Source organism: Salvelinus sp. IW2-2015, linkage group LG4q.1:29, assembly GCF_002910315.2.
Source record: "Salvelinus sp. IW2-2015 linkage group LG4q.1:29, ASM291031v2, whole genome shotgun sequence".
NCBI lineage: Eukaryota > Metazoa > Chordata > Actinopteri > Salmoniformes > Salmonidae > Salvelinus > Salvelinus sp. IW2-2015.
In genome coordinates this window covers 45,632,146-45,652,544 of record NC_036842.1, presented here as the reverse complement: position 1 = coordinate 45,652,544, position 20,399 = coordinate 45,632,146, and the positions used below count along the sequence as shown (strand labels likewise).

The 20,399-nt window shown below is 42.8% G+C and overlaps 1 pseudogene; it reads left to right on the top strand.

Annotated features, from left to right (window-relative positions):
- Nucleotides 1-20,399, top strand: part of LOC111962041 (protein unc-119 homolog A-like) — a 79,019-nt pseudogene that overhangs the window by 48,042 nt on the left and 10,578 nt on the right.

Sequence of the window (20,399 nt, the reverse complement as noted above, 5' to 3'; positions counted from 1 at the left end):
TAAAATATGACATTTGAAGGTCACTCTACTAAGGACATGGACTAATGACTCATTACTTAATAACTGTATATAATTTATAAAGCACTTTTCACAGTCCCGAAAATGTAATGTAAATGTATTTAAAATAAATTGTTGTAATAGAACGAAAGCCGATCAGGGTAACCAAATAAAAGCTACAGGATCCAAATCATACAGGGAATATGTGAAGGCGCCCTAGGTCACCTAACGTTAGCAAATTACATGTTTGGCAAAATTATATAACAATAGCGAAGCACAAAACAACCTGAAAATAGCTAGCTACACTATCCCAAAACACACACTTGCGAGGCTGGCTATGTAGCAAGCAAACTTTTAGCTAACTTAAGCTAAACCACACAGACTCAGTGGTCCCCCTTTTCATCAGTGATGTTACTTTATTAGCTAGCTAGGTAGGTAGCTAGCTAACTTTATAACATATCTCTTAGCTCAATTAGAATTTCTGCTGGTCCTAGACAGGCACGGGACATCCTTCAACAGTTGGTGTAGCTGTTTTCTTCAAATATGTTTTTTTTACCAAGGATTTTTCTTGTTGTCATTATCAGAAGTCGTCAACGGCGAAATGCTCACTACAAACCCATAGATCCAACACACAAAGTCTGTGGATGGGAGTGTTTATGCATCTTTGCAGAACAACTAGCCAAAGCTTCAGTAAATCTGGGTCATCCAAAGGAAGTCTGTGAAAAGTTATCGGACTAGCTAGGTTTTATCATTGCATTGTCCGATGTTGGGATTACATATCGGTGAACCAATTTCCACAATATTCAGCAAAAATTACTTCAGTCCCCTTGTCATCGCCTGGCTGATCTTGTAAGTGAGTGAATGACAACGTTACTAGCTAGCTAGCTACCTAGTACCTGTGCCGGTAGCATACCCCTTATTTACAAATGATCACTTAAGTTCAACTAAATGGATTATAACGTTCGGTATGACACAATTTCATGTGTACAAGATCTAAAGTCCTGGGTCACGATACTGAGAACTTTGTTGTTTGTTAAAGGACGTATTTGGGTGTATTTGGAGCCTTTATTTATGTTTTTTGGATGACCTGGAACTCCAGAAGGAGGCTAAGGAGGTCAATTGCTGGTGGGGTAAGTTTCTCAAAAACAAGTGAGATTGTAAGAAAACTGTCTAACCTTCTATAACATGCCATTTACATCAAAAATACTGATTAATACAAATCGAGGAATTCTCATTTAAGTACCTTACTGATTGATTGTTTTCAATTAAAATAGTGAAAAATAAAAATAGCTTTTTTTAGCAAAAAACAATTTCTCAAGCAAGAATTTTGCTAGAACGGTCTGTGAGTGGTGGGGTTAGGGATGGGAAAACTGAAACCTAGCTGTTTTTGGCAGAGATGCTTCTTATTGGTCTATTAACTCATTTACTGCCTGGTGTGACCAAAACTCCATTCAAAGAGCTCTTACAGTAAAAGGGCATTATCATCCCTTTCACAGTATTATTCCAACCTCATAGTTTGAAAATGTATATAAAACACAGGAAAAATCACATTTTTGACTGCACTGAGCCTTTAATTCGTAGACTGTCTGATTTGCAGCCTGCAATTGGTTTTAAAACTACCTGACAGACAGGACACAATGTGTTTCTTCTGATGGTGTTAAATCACGTTTGCAAGATATTACCAAAGGTGTCCACCAAGGGTCGAGTTTGGGCCCCGTACTTTTTATTATCGCTAACCAGGTTTCCATCCAACCTTTTTATGCAAGTATATTACATGTCGGAAACAAAATATGACAGGCCTGATGGAAACAGAAAATGTGTACGAATGTCGACAAAACAAAATACATGGTGGGATCTTTTTGTGTCGGTAAAATTAATTATGCGAGAAATGTCAGTGGAAACTCTTTTATGCGCAAATATTGTTGTGTGCTCCTCCCACTACGACTCATCGGGAAAGCATGCAGTTTATTAGGCTACAGATAAAATAAGTAATGATGAACTTCACAGTGTGGTGAAAGTGCAAGGTGATGAGCTTGATGGTCCTTTCCAATAAAGGAAATCTTATTCTGGTGACATGATAATCGATACTTAGCTACCATTTGACGAATACAAATAATCTTGCTCTTTTGTCCATAAAAATTCAATAATTGTGCTTTCAAGACAACTGGGAACTCTGGGACAACTGGGGAAAAGAAATAGATCAAATCATAAAGTCAGAGATAATCAGGTCGGAAAGTCGGAGCTCTAGAAATAGACTCGAGTTCCCCACCTGGAATTCCCGAGTTGGATGACCGGTTAAAACAACTTTTTCCAGTTGCGAGTTGTCTTGAACACACTGAAGTCRGAAGTCGGAGATTTACAAGTTCTGACTTCCCAGTTGTTTTGAACACAGCATAATGTCATCATGGGTACTCAACTCTTACCATACGAGATCCAGAGACTGCTGGTTTTCTTTTCTATCTCATAATTAATTGCACACACTTATGTCCCAGGTCTAAATCAGTCCCTAATTTGAAGGGAATCAATGCGCAACTCAATATTAGAAAGGTGTTGTTAATTTTTTGTGCACTCAGGGTAAATATCTGGGTATCTGGATTGATGAAAAGCTATCTTTCAAAAASCATATTGATGAATAGGTTAAGAAGTTACGAATTAAAATGGGCCTCGTTTATAGGAATAGGGCATGCCTTTCGTTAAATAGCAGAAAACAAATAATTCAGTCGACATTCATTCCGGCTTCAGATTATGGCGATATTGTCTATATGAATGCAGCTGTCACTGTATTTAAGCCATTGGGCACAGTTTATCATAATGCACTATCCTTTATTGCGGGTGATAGGTTCCGTACACATCACTGAATTCTGTATCAGAAAGTAGGCTGGACCTCTCTTAAAACTCGCAGATCAATGCGCCGCTCTCTTTTTGTTTCTAAAATCCTTACTTCATTATTGAATGACAGACATTTGAGTCACCAGACGCGATCACAGGCATGRCTAACTTTGGAGATCCCTTCGGTCTCCACAGAGTTAGGTTTCGTTTTTTTGCACCTTACTTGTGGAATGATCTCCAGAACTCTCTAAAGTTGATTGTTTTGGTGCCACTAGGGGCAGTTCAGACGGCTGGTTGAGGAATGTGTTTGTTTTTCATGATTGGATTTTGTAAGTTACTTTTCTTACATTTCTTGTAAATATTGTTTTTCTTTACTTTGGTATTGTGAATTTATATGATTGTGTGCCGGGCTCCCTTGTAAAAGAAGCCTTGGTCTCAATGGATGTCCCTGTTTAAATAAGATGTAAATAAAGATAGAATATTGCTTTGGTAATCTCCTGCCTGTGTATTCCTAGTAACCTAACCTATTTACACTGTATGTGTGATCCTCAGGGTTATTGTTATGCACTCAGCATTGGCAACCATTTATTTAAAGACTTTACAGAAACAGAGGATCAGTAGACGAAGACTTCCTTTCTTCTATAACGAAAAAAAAAAAATAGTATATAATTGTGTTTATATTAACATCCTCTCTTTCTCTCCTTTTCCCTCCCTCAACACCCCCTCTCTCTCCCTCTCTCTTTCCCCCCTCCCTCTGCCTCTATCAGACTACTTATGTGGGCCAGGTGAGAATGTGTACAGCATTGACTTCACCAGGTTCAAGATCAGAGACATGGAGACAGGCACAGTGCTGTTCGAAATCACCAAACCTCCTCATACAGGTGAGACACACACACACACACAGGGGTCTGATTGGCCTATTATGACGAGTGTTGCCTTTGAGTGTTATCTCCTGTCTGTCTGTCTGTCTGTCTGTCTGTCTGTCTGTCTGTCGTGTCTGTCTGTCTGTCTTGTCTGTCTGGCTTGTCTGTCTGTCTGTCTGTTGCTCGTCGTCTGGTCTGGTGTTCTGGTCTGTCTGTCTGTCTGTCTGTCTGTCTGTCTGTCTGTCTGTCTGTCTGTCGTCTGTCTGTCTGCTGTCTGTCTGTCTGTCTGTCTGGCTGTCTGTCTCGTCTGTCTGATCTGTCTGTCTGTCTGTGTCTGTCTGTCTGTCTGTCTGTCTGTCTGTCTGTCTGTCTGTCTGTTGTCTGTCTGTCTGCTGTCTGTCGTTGTCTGTCTGTTCTGTCTGTCTGTCTGTCTGTCTGTCTGTCTGTCTGTCTGTCTGTCTGTCTGTCTGTCTGTTCTGTCTGTCTGTCTGTCTGTCTGTCTGTCTGTCTGTCTGTCTGTCTGTCTGTCTGTCTGTCTGTCTGTGTCTGTCTGTCTGTCTGTCTGTCTGTCTGTCTGTCTGTCTGTCTGTCTGTCTGTCTGTCTGTTCTGTCTGTCTGTCTGTCTGTCTGTCTGTCTGTCCTGTCTGTCTGTCTGTCTGTCTGTCTGTCTGTCTGTCTGTCTGTTCTGTCTGTTGTCTGTCTGTCTGTCTGTCTGTCTGTCTGTCTGTCTGTCTGTCTGTCTGTCTGTCTGTCTGTCTGTCTGTCTTGTCTGTCTGTCTTGTCTGTCTGTCTGTCTGTCTGTCTGTTCTGTCTGTCTGTCTGTCTGCTGTCTGTCTGTCTGTCTGTCTGTCTGTCTGTCTGTCTGTCTGTCTGTCTGTCTGTCTGTCTGTCTGTCTGTCTGTCTGTCTGTCTGTCTGTCTGTCTGTCTGTCTTGTCTGTCTGTCTGTCTGTCTGTTCTGTCTGTCTGTCTGTCTGTCTGTCTGTCTGTCTGCTCTGTACTGTCTGTCTGTCTGTCTGTCTGTCTTGTCTGTCTGTCTGTCTGTCTGTCTGTCTGTCTGATCGATAAGCAGGAGATACAAGCGTCATTGATCGAAATGCCGCGGAGGTTTGTCCGCTACCAGTTCACCCCTGCCTTCCTCCGGCTAAGACAAGTTGGCGCCACGTAAGTCTAACCATTAAACTCACAAGGACGTCTGTAACCCTAATCCCATTTTACACAGAAGTCTAACCCTAACCCCCAATCTTACACAAAGTCTGTAACCCTACCCAAAATGTACACATAAGTCTAAAACCTAACCCTCAATTTACACAGAAGTCTAACTCTAACCTACAAAGAGAAGATGCATTTTAATCCCAAGAAATTGCCTCTTTCCCCTCCCCCGCCCCCCCCCCTCTCTTTCTGCCTTTATCTCACCATCCTTCCCCTCTCTCAGTGTTGAGTTCACCGTAGGAGACATGCCCATAGAGAACTGCGATGATTGAGAGGCACTACTCAGAGAGAACTGCTCAAAAGCTTTGACTTTGAGTTTTGCTTCTGTATGCCGAGTAGCAAGAACACTTGCGAACACATCTATGAGTTCCCCCTCTGTCTGAGGATGTCAGTGAGTCCACAACACACACACACACACACACACACACACACACACACACACACACACACACACACACACACACACACACCACACACACACACACACACACACACACACACACACACACACCACACACACACACACACACACACACACACACACACACACACACACACAGCGAGAGAGAGAGAGGCCTGGGAAATGTGCTGACAGACAGTAGCTGTGTCCGAATACCCATACTTGCGTCCTAAATAGTAGGCCATTTGAGTATACGAAAAAATTATGTTGAATAGTATGCAACATTTCCAAAATCGAGCATACTTTAAATGCCTGGATGTCGTTCATTTCGGCTTTGACAACAGCTGATCAATTAGATATGGGGATGTGCKACCGAAATCAATGAATAGCAGGAAACAATGCAATTGGACATGACGCATTCTCAGTAATGCGAAAATAGAAGTATAGTTATAGTATGTACATTCTCAAAAATCGGGTATGGTTTAAATGCCAGGATGTCATGCTGATTTTGGATCTTCGTCTAGTAGAATTCGATGCACACTTTCCCACAATACACTGGAAGAGGTGGGCTGCGAGTGATAGGACATAGTTCTCTTCAAGTAGCCAAACAACAAAACTAGGCTACATAATTGGGAAGAGGCCAAATAGCAAAGCTTCTGCACGGGTGTTCAAATGTAGGCTAAGTAGTTTTGTTCTCCTTAACATGATCACAAGTATTGCATCGTAGCCTACTTGAAAACAGAAGTCTATATATTTTTTGTTTTACCCAAAGTGGATTTCTGTTTTCTCATTGAAAAGTGTTTCTGGTTTTCTTGGCCTTCGTCAGAGCTTCAAATAGATAAAATTAAGATTGTTTTGGTCAGTGTTTACACACAATACCCCATAATGTCAAAGTCGTTTTTACATTTTTACAAATTAATTACAAATGAAAAGCTGAGATGTCTTGAGTCAGTAAGTAAGTATTCAACCCCTTTGTTATGGAAAGCCTAAATAAGTCCAGGAGTAAAACTGTGCATAACAAGTCACGTAATAAGTTGCATGGACTCCCTCTATGTGCAATAATAGTGTTTAACATGATTTTTGAATGACTACCTCATCTCTGTACCCCACACATACAATTATCTGTAAGGTCCCTCAGTCAAGCAGTGAATTTTAAGCACAGGTTCAAGCACAAAGACCAGGGAGGTTTCCCAATGCCTCACAAATAAGGGCACCTATTGGTAGATGGGTAAAAATTGAAAAATCTGACATTGAAGTTATTAATTACACTTTAGATGGTGTATCAATATACCCAGTCACTACAAAGATATTGGTGTCCTTCCTAACTAAGTTGCCGGGGAGGAAGGAAACCGCTCAGGGTTTTCACCATGATGTCAATGGTGACTTGGCTGTGATCCAATACAACACATTACTGAGTATCACTCTCCATATTTTCAAGCATAGTGGTGACTGCATCATGTTATAATGGGTATGTAATCGTTAAGGACCGGGGAGTTTTTCAAGATAAAAATAATCCTAGAGGAAACCTGGTTTAGTCTGCTTTTCACCACACTGGGAGATGAATTCACCGTTCAGCTGGACAATAACCTAAAACACAAGGCCAAATCTACACTGGAGTTGCTTACTAAGAAGACAGTGAACGCTCCTGAGTGGCCGTGTTACAGTTTTGACTTAAATCTACTTGAAAATCTATAGCAAGACCTGTCTAGCAATGATCAACAACCGATTTGACAGAGCTTGAAGAATTGTTTAAATAATAATGGGAAAATGTTGCACAATCCAGGTGTGGAAAGCTCTTAGAAATGTACCCAGAAAGACTGTAATCGCTGCCAAAGGTGCTTCTACAAAGTATTGACTCAGGGGTGTGAAAATTCAGACGTTTGATTGCAAATGCAGAGGGAGTCGAAAATAGAACACAGAAGGCTGTGTAATCTCCGAATTACATCTTCAAACTAAGGGCAACCATCCATGACAGAGAGGGAGAAAGATCTGATGATTCTTATGGCATTGCACATGGTCAATGTGAACCAGAGTGACTTGACACAACGGGCCAAGCAAGCTGTACAAACAAAACGGAAATGACAGAGGACGTCTTATTTAATGAAAKGGTTTGCAGTCTGCCGCGAAGCATTCATCCATGTATACGGGTAAGAGTCCAGCTGCATTTTCAGATATTAGAAGTTTCTCATTTTGTCAGAAAGTTGTTTTCATTGCAAGTTAAAGCATACTGTTAGCTAGCTAACATTGAACCTAGTTGGATAGCTTTAGCTACCTGCAGATACATACTACATCATGCATGGTGTATAGCTATGACAATTAGTTTCTATTTATTTATCCATTATTTTACCAGGTAAGTTGACTGAGAACACATTCACAGCCACAACCTGGGGAATAGTTACAGGAGAGAGGAGGGGGGTGAATGAGCCAATCRTAAACTGGGGATTATTAGGTGACCGTGATGTTTTGTGAGCCAGATCAGGAATTTAGCCAGGACACCGGGGTTAACACCCCTACTCTTACAAGAAGTGCCATGGGATATTTAATGACCTCAGATAGTCAGGACACCCRTTTAACGTCCCATCCGAAAGACAGCACCCTACACAGGGCATTTGGATATATTTTCAACCAGAGGAAAGAGTGCCTCCTACTGGCACTCCAACACCACTTCCAGCAGCATCTGGTCTCCCATCCAGGGACTGACCAGGACCAACCCTGATTAACTTCAGAAGCAAGCCAGCAGTGATATGCAGGGTGGTATGCTGCTGGCTATTGCTACTGTATGAGGATTATGGTTAATTGTTTTAAAAGTTAGCCAGGTGTACAGTTGTGACCAAAAGTTTAGAGAATGACACAAATATTAATTATCACAAAGTTTGCTGCTTCAGTGTCTTTAGATATTTTTGTCAGATGTTACTATGGAATAATGAAGTATAATTACAATAATTTCATAAGTGTCAAAGGCTTTTATTGACAATTACATGAAGTTGATGCAAAGAGTCAATATTTGCAGTGTTGACCTTTCTTTTTCAAGACCTCTGCAATCTGCCTTTGCATGCTGTCAATTAACTTCTGGGCCACATCCTGACTGATGGCAGCCCATTCTTGAATAATCAATGCTTGGAGTTCGTCAGAATTTGTGGGTTTTTGTTTGTCCACTCGCCTCTTGAGGATTGACCACAACTTCTCAATGGGATTAAGGTCTGGTGAGTTTCCTGGCCATGGACCCAAAATATCGATGTTTTGTTCCCCGAGCCACTTAGTTAGCACTTTTGCCTTATGGCAAGGTGCTCCATCATGCTGGAAAAGGCATTGTTCATCACCAAACTGTCGAAAGCACATTATGGTTGGGAGAAGTTGCTCTCGGAGGATGTGTTGGTACCATTCTTTATTCATGGCTGTGTTCTTAGGCAAAATTGTGAGTGAACCCACTCCCTTGGCTGAGAAGCAACCCCACACGTGAATGTCTCAGGATGCTTTATTGTTGTCGTGACACAGGACTGATGGTAGCGCTCACATTGTCGTCTCCGGACAAGCTTTTTTCTGGATGCCCCATCGGAAAGGGGATTCATCAGAGAAAATGACTTTACCCCAGTCCTCAGCAGTCCAACCCCTGTACCTTTTGCAGAATATCAGTCTGTCGCTGATGTTTTTCCTGGAGAGAAGTGGCTTCTTTGCTGCCAGGCTATTCCAAAAGTCTTCACCTCACTGTGCGTGCAGATGCACTCACACCTGCCTGCTGCCATTCCTGAGCAAGCTCTGTACTGTGGTGCCCGATCCCGCAGCTGAATCAACTTTAGGAGACGGTCCTGGCCTTGCTGTACTTTCTTGGGCGCCCTGAAGACTTCTTCACAACAATTGAACCGCTCTCCTTGAAGTTCTTATGATCCGATAAATGGTTGATTTAGGTGCAATCTTACTGGCAGCTATATCCTTGCCTGTGAAGCCCTTTTTGTGCAAAGCAATGATGACGGCATGTGTTTCCTTGCAGGAACCATGGTTAACAGAGAAGAACAATGATTCCAAGCACCACCCTCCTTTTGAAGCTTCCAGTCTGTTATTTGAACTAAATCATCATGACAGAGTGAATTCTTCCAGCCTTGTCCTCGTCAACACTCACACCTGTGTTAACGAGAGAATCACTGACATGATGTCAGCTGGTCCTTTTGTGGCAGGGCTGAAATGCAGTGTTTTTTGGGGATTCAGTTAATTTCCATGGCAAAGAGGGACTTTGCAATTAACTGCAATTCATCTGATCACTCTTCATAACATTCTGGAGTATATGCAAATTGCCATCATACAATCTGAGGCAGCAGACATTGTGAAAATTAATATTTGTGTCATTCTCAAAACATTTGGCCACGATTGTACATGTATAAAAATAGTGACTTAGCTAAGTGGCTGGGGGGTGGTTAAAGCATTTCTTTCACATGCCCTATCAATTTAGACAAGTGTGTCTGTGTTCACAAAAATGCATAAACCACATCAGGGGATAACTTTTGATGTCTGGGGAAAATCTAAGAAACTTACGTTTTTGAGTGTACTGGCCCTTAATTTAATGTGCATGCCCTGCGCTGTTGTTTGTTTAGCTGTTTCTGTAGCGCAGTAAAGTGCACATCTGATGAGTTTGCAAATCAAGTGGCCACTTTTATTTATTGTAATATAATTTTTTGGTAGTTGTTAAATTTCTTGAGTCAAATATGTTGGGGGAGGTACTAAACTGACATATGGGATTGTTTTAAGATGGTCATACTATGGATTATTTAGGTATTTGATTTTGGAATGTTAGGATCTTAGGATATATAGAAAAATTATTTGATAAAATATTGATTTTGGCCTTTACTACTAACACCCTTAGAAACGCATTGAATAACACATTCATAAATGGCAAAAAAGGACAGTCAAAAAATACATCATAAGAAACAAGTTTTGAAGTGTCTGTCCTAAATGTAGGAGATGTAAAAAAAAAAAAAAAAATTCATTGTTTTTAACCAGTACCACTAACCTTCAGATGAGAACACCATCGTGTTCATTAGAGTCTCCCCTTTTCACAGTGGGGTCCCATTAGTTTGTAGCCCAAATGGTTCGGACACTACCAAACAGAAGTTGGCACATTGACGGTTCCGACTTCAGACGAGTCTCCTGAAACTTGTGGGGGCCGTAGAGCAAAACGGTGAACACCATTGTGTTTGTGAGAGTCTCCCCTTGTGTTCCTGAGAGTCATAATAGTAGGTGAAACTGTTCAAACGCTACAGATGTTTACGTGAGCAGACAGATTTTCGGGATGTCTCATGGACTGACAAAACCGGTCTAGCTCCGCCACCTTTCACCACAGATGCAGAAGTGCGACACTAGCAAAAAAAATGGATATCTCTAGCTTAAACTTCTTTGGGAAAGGGGGGCAGTATTGAGTAGCTTGGATGAATAAGGTGCCCAGAGTAAACTGCCTGTTACTCAGGCACAGAAGCTATGATATGCATRTAAGTAGTCGATTTGGATAGAAAACACTCTAAAGTTTCCAAAACTGTTAAAATAATGTCTGTGAGTATAACAGAACTCATATGGCAGGCAAAAACCTGAGACAAATCCAACCAGGAAGTGGGAAATCTGAGGTTTGTAGTTTCATTTAAGTGATTGCCTATCCAATATACTGTGTCTATGGGTCCAGATTGCACTTCTCAAGGCTTCCAGCAGATGTCAACAGTCTTTAGAAAGTTGTTTGAGGCTTCTATTGTGGAAGGGGGTCGAATAAGAGCTGTTTCAACAAGTGGACTAGGCTGAGGCCAATGAGTTGTTTACTGCGCAGTCACGCGTGCGCGCCGTTCCTTCTTTTTACTCTGTAATGAATACGCTATTGTCCGGTTGGAATATTATTGAAGATTTATGATAAAAAAGACCCTAAGGATTGATTGTAAACATCGTTTGACATGTTTCTACGAACTGTAATGGAACTCTTTTGACCTTTTGTCTGGATTTTGCGCTCGCGCATTGTGCCTTTGGAATAGTGAACTAAACGCGCAAACAAAACGGAGGTATTTGGACATAAATATGGACTTTATCGAACAAAACGAACATTTCTTGTGGAAGTGGGAGTCCTGGGAGTGCATTCCGACGAAGATCAGCAAAGGTAAGTGAAGATTTATAATGCTATTTCTGACTTTTGTTGACTCCACAACTTGGCGGGCAACTGTATGGCTTGCTTTGGTGGCTGAACGCTGTACTCAGATTATTGAATAATGTGCTTTCGACGTAAAGCTTTTTTGAAATCTGACACAGCGGTTGCATTAAGAACAAGTTTATCTTTAATTCTATGTAAAACACATGTATCTTTCATCAAAGTTTATGATGAGTATTTATGTTATTTGATGTGGCTCTCTGCAATTTCTCCGGATGTTTTGGATGCATTTCTGAACATGGCGCTAATGTTAACTGAGGTTTTTGGATATAAATATGAACTTTATCGAACAAAACATACATGTATTGTATAACATGGAGTCCTGGGAGTGTCGTCTGATGAAGATCGTCAAAGGTTAGTGATAAATTTTATCTCTATTTCTGCTTTTTGTGACACCTCTCTTTGGTTGGAAAATGGYTGTATGCGTTCTGTGACTAGGCGCTGTCCTAACATAATCGCATGGTGTGCTTTAGCCGTAAAGCCTTTTTGAAATCGGACACTGTGGTTGGATTAACGAGAAGTTTATCTTTAAAATGGTGTATAATACATGTATGTTTGAGGAATTTTAATTATGAGATTTCTGTTGTTTGAATTTGGCGCCCTGCAATTTCACTGGCTGTTGGCGTGGTGGGACGCTCACGTCCCGAACGATCCTAGAGAGGTTATTAAACTAACAGATATTGATGTGGATTTTTGTTAAGTTACTTAGATTGACAGTGTGTTAATCAACTCTAGTGGTTTAAGTGTTGTTAGATTACAGAGTTACCTCAATCAAATTATTTCTGTGACATCACAGCAATTGCTAGCTAGCAGGCTCAGCTAAATAAAAATCCCTCTAGATACAGCCACTTCTCATAGTCATGTCATGAGATTTGTAAATGAAAGAGGAATATAATAATAAGAATCTCCCCAGTATTTCTGGTGCAGCACAGACGGTGTGACAAAGGCATTTCCTAAAAGACCTGCCAACTTTCTTTGTTAATGTTAAGRTTGGAATCAACATGCACTACCTCCAGCAGGCAGAGAGGCAAGAATGATTCGTCTGCCAGCTCAGGGACAAGCTACACTTTTAACACCCCTGTGTAATGTTCAATGGAATTGCATTGCTGGACTTCTTGAAACTAAATGTATTTGTATTGTAAAAATGTTTTATTTATAAAAGGAAATGTATGGTTTAAACACGTCTTTCATGTTTATTTGTTTTAGCTGATCGTGATAATTCTCTAAGTGTTAATACATTTGTGTATGTATCATTAAGCTTTTATGTATGTGTTATGAATGACCAAATGTGTCTGACTCTATAGTAAGTACAGCGTCATATGATACAAGGCATGTATGTATGTGTTATAAATTACCAAAGGGATCTGACTTTAAAGTAAGTACAGTGTCATGCGATGTAGAGTCTTTATGGATGCGTTTTGAATGACTGAAGGTGTCTCACTTCAATCTAAGTATTACAGGAGACTACATAAAGTGTCAATAAATAGGTTATTAACGTTCTGCTGATTCATGAAGGACAGCCACAAAAATCATAATTAGGGCTTAATTCTGGCCATTTTCACAATTTCTCTTCTAAAATTGTATTTTAAACCTAACACTAGCTAATGAAGGACAAGTTTGATGAGTTTGTCCACCAGACCTTTCGTGCATTTGGGTGGAAGTGTCTGGGAATGAGATTAGGTGTAATGTGACTAACATGACTTCACTTTAGAGCGTGTGCCATCCTTCAGCACAGCATGTCACTCTTTTATTAAGGACATGTTTATATCATATTTGACATAAGTGAGTTATGTCACATTTGACATTGGTGATTATGTCACACAGTTATGCCACATTTATGAACCCTTCATAAAGCATGCCATACAGTTATAGATGTTTTGTATCACATGTCGTACTTATGAAGGCATTATGAAGCCTTTATAAGCTGAACGTAATTTAAAACGGGATCAAATATGGTCATCTAGACACTTTCTATTTTTATATTGCTACTATTCAAATAATAATTTCAGTGTAACGTTTCTACCTTCTGTATCCTGTGACATTAAACTTAGATTTGATATAGTGTGTGTTTACCAGAGACAGTAATGTGAAGAACAACATGACCTGCACCAAAGTCAGATTAGGATATAGGCCAAGGACTAGATAAAGTGTATTTTTACCTGGAGTTTTTGCTTATTGTAGGCTACTGCTTTCGCCACTTTTAGTCTTGAAATCTTTGTTTTTTCACTGCATCATCCTACTCTGTTTAGCACATGTGTCACGTTCCTGACCTATTTTCTGTTGTTTTGTATGTGTTAGTCGGTCAGGGCGTGAGTGTGGGTGGGCATTTCTATGTTTTGTGTTTCTATGTTTAGGTCTTGTAATCAGCCTTATATGGTTCTCAATCAGAGACAGGTGTTTGACGTTTTCCTCTGATTGAGAACCATATATAGGTTGGCTGTTCACACTGTTTGTTTGTGGGTGATTGTCTCCTGTGTCTGTGTCTATGTTGCACCATACGGGACTGTTTTCGGTTTGCAGACTGAACCAGGTTTTCCTCTAGGATTTTGCCTATACTTAGCTCCATTCTGTTTATTTTAATCCTAAAAAACTCCCTTGTCCTTGCGATTACGCGTCATTATGATAACAAGGCATGTTATGTATGTGTTATAAAATTTACCAAAGGATCGGACTTTAAAGTAAGTACAGTTGTCCATGCGATGTAGAGTCTTTAATGGATGGTTTTTGTGAATGACTGAAGGTGTCTCACTTCAATCTAAGTATTACAGGAGAGACTACATAAAGTGTTCATAAATAGTTATAACGTTCTGCTGATTTCATGAAGGAACCAGCCACAAAAAAATCATAATTTAGGGCAATCTGGCCATTTCCAATTTCTCTTCTAAAATTGTATTTTAAACCTAACACTAAGCTAATGAAGGACAAGTATTGATGATGTTTGGTCCACCAGGACCTTTCGTGGCATTTGGTGGAAGTGTCTGGGAATAGATTAGGTGTAATGTGGACTTAACATGACTTCACTTTAGAGGCGTGTGCCATCCTTCAGCACAGGCATGTCACTCTTTTATTAAGGACATGTTTATATCATATTTGACATAAGTGATTATGTTCACATTATGACATTGGTGATTATGTCACACAGTTATAGCCCACATTGTTATGAACCCTTCATAAAGCATTGCCATACAGTTATTGATGTTTTTGTATCACATTGTCGTTACTTATGAAGGCATTATGAAGCCTTTATAAGCTGAAACGTAATTTAAAACGGGATCAAATATGGTCATCTAGACACTTCTTAATTTTTATATTGCTAACTTATTTTCAAATTAATAATTTCAGTTGTAACAGTTTCTACCTTCTGTTATCTGTGACATTAAACTTAGATTTGATATAGTGTGTCTGTTTACAGAGACAGTAATGTGAAGGCAACAACAATGACCTGCCACCAAAGTCAGATTAGGATATAGGCCCAAGGACTAGATTAAAGTGTATTTTTACCTGAGTTTTTTGCTTATTGTTAGGCTACTGCCTTCGCCACTTTTAGTCTTGAAATCTTTTTGTTTTTCACTGCTCATTCCTACTCTGTTTAGACACATTTTGTTGTCACGTTCCTGACCTAATTTTTGTTGTTTTGATGTGTTAGTCGGTCAGGGCGGTGAGTGTGGGGTGGCATTTCTATGTTTTGTGTTTCTATTATGTTTAGGTTCTGTAATCAGCCTTATATGGTTTTCTATCAGAGACAGGTGTTTGACCCGTTTTCCTCTGATTGAGAACCATATATTAGGTGGCTGTTTCACAACTGTTTGTTTGTGGGTGATTGTCTCCTGTGTCTGTTGTCTTATGTTTGCACCATGACGGGACTGTTTTTCGGTTTGTTTGTTCGTTTCGTTTTATGTAGTCATTTTTCCTGTTCGATGTGTTCTTTCGAGTTTACATGGTGAAGTTCTTATGTTCAGGTTTTGTCTACTCCGTTTGTTGTTTTGTTTCGATTCAAGTGAAGGTTCGTGTTTGTCGTCTTTACTTAAATAAAATTCATGTCAAATCGCAACGCTGCATTGGTTCAATCCCTGCTCTCCTCTTCGGATGAAGAGGGAATGCGGGAACATGGGACACTGGAGGCGATTAGGAGAGCGGAGCAACCTGAGATAGGAACCGCAATTATGAAGGTATGTGCTAGCAAGGAAGCCGAGAAGAAAATCCCAAAAATTTCTTGGAGGGAGGCTAAGAGGTAGTGCGGCCAAAGGGGCAGGTAGAGATGGCCCTATCCTACAGGCTTACGCTTGAGAGAGCGTGAGTACGGGCAGGAACTCACCGTGTTACGCAGTAGAGCGCACCGTGTCTTCCTTGTACGATGTGCATAGCCGGTGGGCGGGTTATCTCCAACTCCCCACACTGGTAGGGCTAGATTGAGCATTGGGCAACGTGGCCATGAGCGGCTTACTACTGGATCCGGTCGTCTCCTGGGCCGAGCTTACATGGCACTCAGCCTTTCACGGCACTGGTGTTGATCCACATTTCAAAGCCCGGTTCGCCTACAAGCCCGGTGGCGGGTTATTCCACCCCTCCTCTGCACTGGGGCGAGCTGACCCGGTGGCAGAGCATTCAACCAGCAGTGAATAGGTGGGCAGGCTCAGTAGCTCTAAGGGAGCCAGTAGCCTGCATGGTCCTGGTATTTCCACGGCGCTACCTCGCCCGCCCAGCCCCAGTACACAGCTGCCTTACCCACGCACCAGGCCTTACCAGGGTTGCGTTTTTCAGAAGCCCTGTATCCTCCTCCAACGGCATCTTCCATGGTGCGTGTTACAGTTCGGTGCCTCCAGGGTTCCGGCAACAGCCACTAAGCCAGTGCGTCTTCAAGGAGCCCTGTTCCTTCCTCCACCACTCTCCTATGTGGTGGTGTCTCCAGCCCAGTGCCTCCAGTTCCGGCACCTAGCGCACTAAGCCACCTGTGGTTCCAGAGTTCCTTTGCACACTGTCTTCCTTCCCCGCACTCGCCCTGGAGCGTGCGATGAGCCCTTAGCCCGCGCGATACCACAGTGCTGCTTGTACCGACACGCCACCAGAGCCTAGGTATGCGCTTTGAGGTCAGGAGCAGTGTGCCCTGTCCCTAGCTTTCGCCCGCACTAAGGCCTGAAGTGCGTGATCCTTAGCCCTGGTAGGCCTCCAGTTCCGGCAACCACGCAGGCACCCAGGTCTACCAGTGCGGCTTTTATCCGGCCGAGCGCAATCCCTAATCGCTCGCAGCTGCCTTATCTTTTGAGCCATCCGTCTCCATATTATTGCGCCATCTGAGCCATTTCCGGTTTTCCATACGCGCCATCTGGACTGTTGTCTCCCAGCTTTTCTCTTGCCATCGCTCCCAGCGCGCCATCTGACCATTCAACAGTCTCCCCAGCGCACTCATTGAAGCATCCGTCTCCAGCCGGCCTCTGAGCCATCGCGTCTGCCGTGCCGCTGAGCAGGCCAGTTTGAGCCGCCCGTCCTGTCCCAAGCGTCAGAGCCGTTCGTCAGTTCAGGAGCCGCTAAGAGCCATTTGTCGACAGGATCTTAGCCAGACGGGCCAACGACGAAGACAGGAATCTCGCCCCAAACACAAGACAGGATCTAGCCAGCCGGAACGTTCAAGGACGCCAGAAGCACTCAGACAGGATCTGCCGAGCCTTTGCCAACGCAGAAAGGATCTGGCCAGGAGCCGCGCCAAACCAGACAGGATCTGCCAGAGCCGCCAACCAGACAGGATCTGCCCAGAGCGCCAACCAGACAGGATCTGCCAGAGCCGCCAACTAGACAGGATCTTGCCAGAGCCCACTAGACAGGATCTGCCAGAGCCGCCAACTCAGACAGGATCTGCCAGAGCCGCCAACCGGACAGGGATCTGCCCAGAGCCGCCAACCAGACCATGATCTGCCAGAGCCGCCAACCAGAACAGGATTCTGCCAGGAGCCGCAACCAGACAGGATCTGCCAGAGCTCGCCAGCCAGACAGGATCCTGCCAGGAGCCGTTAGGGCGAGCCATGAGCAGCCAGAGCCGTCAGCGAGCCATGAGCAGCCAGAGCCGTCAGTCGAGCCATGAGCAGCCAGAGCCGTCAGCGAGCCATGAGCGTTCCAGAGCCGTCAGCGAGCCATGAAGCGTCCAGAGCCGTCAGCCTGCCATTGAGCGTCCAGAGCCGTCAGCCTGCCATGAGCGGTCCAGAGCCGTCAGCCTGCCATGAGCGTCCAGAAGCCATCAGCCTGCCCATGAGCGTCCAGAGCCGTCAGCCTGCCTGAGCCGTCAGAGCCGTCAGTCAGCCATGAGCTGCCCCTCAGCCCTAAACTGCTTAGTAATCCAGAACTGCCCCTCAGTCCAGAGCTGTCTCTCTGTCCGGCAGCTGCCCTTCAGTCCGGAGTTGCCCCTCTATCCTGAGCTACCTCTCTATCCTTGAGTACGCTCCTCTATCCTAGCTACCTCTATATCCCGACCTACCTCGCTGTCCCTGAGCTACCTTGTTTCCGGAGCTGTCCCTTAATCTTTGGTGTTGCCCCTTAATTTAGGTGGGGTTATTTGGAGGGTGGTCATTTTGAGGAGGCTACGGAAGCTGGGATTGACTATGGTGTGGGTGGGGACCTCGTCCAGAGCCTGAGCCACCACCGGGGTCAGATGCCACCCAGACCCTCCCTAGACTTTTGGTAGTTGCGTTCCGGAGTACCGACCTTGAGGGGGGGGTTATGTCACGTTTCCTGACCTAATTTTCTTTTGTTTTGTATGTGGTTAGTCGGTCAGGGCGTGAGTGTGGTGGGCATTTCTATGTTTTGTGTTTCTATGTTTAGGTCTTGTAATCAGCCTTATATGGTTCTCATGCAGAGACAGGTGTTTTGACGTTTTCCTCTGAGAACCATATATATGGTTGGCTGTTTCACACTGTTTGTTTGTGGGGTGATTGTTTGTCTCCTGTGTCTGTGTCTATGTTGCACCATGACGGGACTGTTTTTCGGTTTTGCAGACTGAACCAGGTTTTCCTCTAGGATTTTGCCTATACTTAAGCTCCATTCTGTTTATTAATCCTAAAAAACTCCCTTGTCCTTGCGATTACAAGCATACCCATAACATGATGCAAGACATTACTATGCTTGAACATATAAGAGTGATGTGTTGTGTTGGATTTGCCCCAAACATAAGGCTTTGTATTGAGCATAAAGTACATTTTTTTGCCTCATTTTCGAGTTTAACTTTGGTGCCTTATTGCAAACAGTATGCATGTTTTGGAGAAAAAAACAATCAGTCAGGCTTCATTATTTTCACTCTGTCATTTGAGTTATATTGTGGAGTAACTAGAATGTTGTTGAGTCATCCTCCGTTTTCTCATATCACAGCATTAAACTTAACTGTCTTAAGGTCATCATTGGGACTCATGATGAAATCCCTGAGTGGTTTTCCTTCCTTTTTTTTTTATATTTCACTCTTTATTTAACCAGGTAGGCTAGTTTGAGAACAAGTTCTCATGTACAACTGCGACTGGCCAAGATAGCAAAGCAGTTCGACACATAAAACAACAACAGAGTTACACATGAAATAAACAAAAATACAGTAGAGAAAAAAAATATTAAAAAGTATACTATACAGTGTGTGCAAAATGAGGTAAGATAAGGGAGGTAAGGCAATAATATAGGCCATAGTGGCGAGGTAATTCACGGTATAGCAATTAAACACTGGAGTGATAGATGTGCAGAAGATAATGTGCAAGTAGAGATACTGGGGTGCAAAGGAAGCAAAATAAATAAATAAATAAATAAATACAGTATGGGGATGAGGTAGTTGGATGGGCAATTTACAGATGGGCTATGTACAGGTGCAATGATCTGTGCGGCTGCTCTGACAGCTGGTGCTTGAAGTTAGTGAGGGAGATAAGAGTCTCCAGCTTTTAGCATCTCCAATCCAGTGATTTGTGCAGTGTTCCATTCATTAGCAGGAGAGAACTGGAAGGAAAGGCGGCAAAGTAGGAATTGGCTTTGGGGGTGACCAGTGAAAAGTACCTGCTGGAGCGTGTGCTACGGGTGGGTGCTGCTATGGTGACCAGTGAACTGAGATAGGTGGGGCTTTAACCTAGCAAAGACTTGGTGGGTTTGGCGACAAGTATGAAGCGGGGCCAGCCAATGAGAGCGTACAGGTCACAGTGGTGGGTAGTATATGTGGCTTTGGTGACAAAAGGATGGCACTGTGATAGACTGCATCCAATTTGTTGAGTAGAGTGTTGGAGGCTATTTTGGAATGACATCACAGAAGTCGAGGATCGGTAGGATAGTCAGTTTTAACGAGGGTATGTTTGGCAGCATGAGTGAAGGATGCTTTGTTGCAAAATAGGAAGCCATTCTAGATTTAATTTTGGATTGGAGAATGCTTAATGTGGGTCTGAAGGAGAGTTTACAGTCTAACCAGACACCTAGGTATTTGTAGTTGTCCACATATTCTAGGTCAGAACCGTCCAGAGTAGGGATGATGGACGGGCGGGCAGGTGCGGGCAGCGATCTGTTGAAGAGCATGCATTAGGTTTTACCTGCATTTAAGAGCAGTTGGAGGCCACGGAAGGAGAGTTGTATGGCATTGAAGCTTGTCTGGAGGTTAGTTAGCACAGTGTCCAAAGAAGGGCCAGAAGTATAAAAAATGGTCGTCTGCGTAGAGGTGGATCAGAGAATCCCCAGCAGCAAGAGCGACATCATTGATGTGTACAGAGAAGAGAGTCGGCCCGAGAATTGAAAACTGTGGCACCCCATAGAGACTGCCAGAGGTCCGGACAACAGGTCCTCCGATTTGACACACTGAACTCTATCAGAGAAGTAGTTTGTGAACCAGGCTAGGCAGTCATTTGAGAAACCAAGGCTGTTGAGTCTGCCAATAAGAATGTGGTGATTGACAGAGTTGAAAGCCTTGGCCAGGTTGATGAATATGGC